General features: G+C 32.7%; 1 protein-coding gene and 1 long non-coding RNA gene across 5 annotated transcripts in view; one reads left to right on the top strand and one right to left on the bottom strand.

The window, feature by feature from the left end:
• The window catches only part of LOC106462220 (ras-related and estrogen-regulated growth inhibitor-like), a 106,368-nt gene that overhangs the window by 32,669 nt on the left and 69,788 nt on the right, over positions 1-3,911 (top strand). The window lies entirely within an intron of this gene.
• LOC111086466 overlaps positions 1-3,911 on the bottom strand; it is a 32,439-nt gene that overhangs the window by 26,844 nt on the left and 1,684 nt on the right. The window contains exon 2 of the long non-coding RNA XR_002611189.1: positions 1,997-2,114. This is a non-coding gene — a long non-coding RNA (uncharacterized LOC111086466). The remainder of the gene's footprint in view (positions 1-1,996; positions 2,115-3,911) is intronic.

Raw genomic sequence — 3,911 nt, 5'->3', positions numbered from 1 at the left:
TGTGCAAGACCTAGTCAATGAGCATTTTGTAAACATGATGATGAAATAGTAATTTTGGTTTTCTTCTTAATGATCAGACAGCTGTACACAAAATGAAGCCTTATTTTGAAGGCTTCTGGAGTAAACGATGTGCAAGACCTAGTCAATGAGCATTTTGTAAACATGATGATGAAATAGTAATTTTGGTTTTCTTCTTAATGATCAGACAGCTCCTATAAACAAACATGAACAAGACACGCATGAAAGCTCTGTTTATTTTAATTTTCTTGCGTATAAAGGATGATTATACACTATCAATTGAAACTGTATTCGCGTATTAGACGTAACACCCTATTTCAAAATAGGACAGAACAGTAAAGTTATTACACACATTGAAGTAGTAATCGGCTGACTTCAATTAAGAATGCACTCTAAAAATGAAATCAGGCCACATATTGAAGTCGTAATAACTTTACTTTCTGTTAACATTACCACCAAAATGAAGCCAGTTCACATATTAAAGTAGTAGTCAGTTGACTTTAATTGAGAATGAAAAAAATGAAGCCAGTCCACATATTAAAGTAGTAGTCAGCTGACTTTAATTGAGAATGAAAAAATGAAGCCAGTCCACATATTAAAGTAGTAATCAGTTGACTTTAATTGGGAATGAAAAAATGAAGCCAGTCCACATATTAAAGTAGTAGTCAGCTGACTTTAATTGAGAATGAAAAAAATGAAGCCAGTCCACATATTAAAGTAGTAATCAGTTGACTTTAATTGAGAATGAAAAAATGAAGCCAGTCCACATATTAAAGTCGTAGTCAGCTGACTTTAATTGAGAATGAAAAAATGAAGCCAGTCCACATATTAAAGTAGTAGTCAGTTGACTTTAATTTAGAATATACTCCAAAAAAGGATATCTTACCACATATTGAAGTAGTAATCAACTGGCTTCAAGTAAGAATATACCCGAAAAATGAAATCATTGCACATATTGAAGTCATAGTCAGCTTACTTTTAACTGATAATGTGCTGCCAAAAATGAAGCCAGTCCATGTATTGAAGTAATAACAATCAGCTGACTTTAACTAAAAAATTGCTAAAATTGACAAAAAATGCACAGCTGGAGTTTTTGACGGAATTAATTCACGATATTTTTTTCTTCTCATTCTTAGAAATCTGAATACAGCTCTCTGTTGTTCATAATTCAAACACAAAAAGACACCGAGACTGATATAAAGCGATACATTTGACTTAAATTTTAGTTAACCGTTCAAAAGATTGCTTATAATTATTTGTTTTAATTCGTACAGCCAAATAATTGATTGTATCGTAACACCACTGTAAGACCATTGATAAGTTTAACACGTCACTCTTCTTGAAATGATTCATTGCACTATTTGTACTAAATAGGACTCATGCTTAAGCCTTATGAACTGAATAAAACATTGTAGACAAGCAATATGCAGTGTATCACAGCAAAACGTTACCAGTGGATAGCAAACTAATCCTTCACTATGTCTACATAATCTCCTACACGCTGATAATATTTTGTTGTGACACAATTAGTGAATGTTGTATTACCTGGTCACTTGCTGGGCAGTTCTACAACAGAGTTAGGTCTAAAGATTTGGTTAGATTTCGAGGTTCCATTAAGTATAAAAGTGGGGAATTAACAACAACTTTTACAAAATCGTGAATATTTTTGGAACAAACCAGCAAACTATAAAACCTACTTTACCAGCTGGTATAACTTCTGAAAATTACTGATTATCGTGACTACTACTTACGACCTATCACTCCATACAAACATTGATCCGACATTTTTTTTAAACAAATTACTATGATAATATAAAATCTATGTGATTTTCCTCAAAATTATGACTCAAGGATTATTCCAGCACTTATCTAATAACTAAAGACTTGAAACAAGCCCTTCTTTGTGGTAACAACACTGTCACTATGCAACATAAAGACAGTTGAATTCTTCTTCGTAGTAACTCATCACCAAACTTACACAGGAAGGACAGTTGACATTTTCTTTGTAGTAACTCGTCACCAAGCTTACACAGGAAGGACAGTTGAAATTTTCTTTGTAGTAACTCGTCACCAAGCTTACACAGGAAGGAGAGTTTCTACAAGAGAAACAAAATTAATTAAGGTAAATTAGCTTAGACTTAGGTAATCTATAATACCAAATTATGAACTATAGGGTCTTTCATTGATCTTAAAAAATGTTTGAAATACGATTTACCTGACAGCTTTATCCAGTGGATTTCAAATTCTATCGAAGCTCCAGATAGTAGCATGGGAGGGTAGAGGATGGGAGCTAAACTAATAATTAAGGTTGGGCTTAGTATATAATGCCTTAACATCTTGGTATTTATGCCCAAATATCGTATTGGGGGCTGGAATGTTAATTTCAAGGAGAGCTTTGCTGTCTACCTTATTGATGTATAGCACTTTAATTATTATTTTTCTTCTTATTTTTATTATTATTATTTTTGTGGGAAATCACCTTCCCACATCTGACAGCAGACAGGGAAATGTGGTAAAGATGTGGGACGTTTTGGGCTAGAACACCCACATTTACTCCTTTTCCTTTTTTCTTCTGAGCATGTGAGGTCGGTGACGTTGAGGTTAAACTGGATAGACAGTGTGCCCCAACGTAATTTGGGTCTTACTTCCGCCGGACACTAGACCCACCCTATGATTCGTGCCCCAGTGTTGGATGTTTGTTTTGTGGCAACATTTTTTTTTTTTTTTTTTTGTCTTTCTAGTTAATTGTTTCTCTCTTACTTTAAAATTACGTTTAATTATATATTTATATAGTTAAGGCTAACATTTTATATATTTATATAGTTAAGGCTAACATTTAAAACCAAAAATATTTTTAAATCAGAGCAATATTCTGATAATGATGACCTTTGAGAAATGGCGTCACATATTTTTCTTCATAACATTTTATGAAATATTTCACATAATAATAAGGAAACCTATTCAAAAACAACAGTATAATTTAACTCTTGTACTGTCAATAGAATTTGAAATCCATTGCATAAATCTGTCCATTCGTCAATAAACGGGGACTAGTAAATAATGTAAGAAACACGCCTTTTGCAATTTATATTTAGCGTAATGCCATAATGTGCTAATGATGTGGTTATTCTGATTTAGCGTAATGCCATAATGTGCTGATGATCTGGTTATTTTGATTTAGCGTAATGCCATAATGTATTGATGATCTGGTTATTCTGATTTAGCGTAATGCCATAATGTGTTGATGATCTGGTTATTTTAAAACAAACACTTCAACTAATACTGTGACATTTTTGAGTACTGATATGATAATTAAAGGGTAATTTATATCCGCTAACACTTCTCTGATAGTCTTTTTCATCTGACAAGTGAAACATCATAAAAGCCCCCACCCCCTCCCAAATTCTACCTCTATTACCCACTTCTCCTAGTAGTCACATTAACAATTTTGTTTTTCTCAAATACATTATTCAGATTGATTGGAAAAGGTTAATTGAGCAGATACCACACCTGATAATAGAAGAGCTTCCAAGTCAAAGATAACAACAGTTTAGATGGTCTTTGTGAGATGTGAATTTTGAAGCTGCTTAGCTTAACGTACATATCAAATGTCAACAGACTACAATATCGACAAAATCAAATTCTCAGATATGTAGAAGGTTTTGCAAAAGGGGGGTACCTTTATATTTTTTTCAAATGACTGCGGTATCTATTTGGTGTTGTTGAGTAGGTTTCTATATTGTTATTCTCTGAAACATTTCATACAAGATTATGGAGAAAAAATTACACCACATTTTATAATGGTCATCTTCATCACAATATTACTCTAACTTAAAGCTATCTGATTTAAGGTCTTAACCATAAGCTCTTTACACGGATTTTTTTTTTTTTTT

This window comes from Limulus polyphemus, unplaced genomic scaffold (genome assembly GCF_000517525.1).
Source record: "Limulus polyphemus unplaced genomic scaffold, Limulus_polyphemus-2.1.2 Scaffold1120, whole genome shotgun sequence".
Classification (NCBI taxonomy): Eukaryota; Metazoa; Arthropoda; class Merostomata; order Xiphosura; family Limulidae; genus Limulus; species Limulus polyphemus.
Note: the sequence above shows the minus strand (reverse complement) of the source record. Positions and strands in the feature narration are given on the sequence as shown.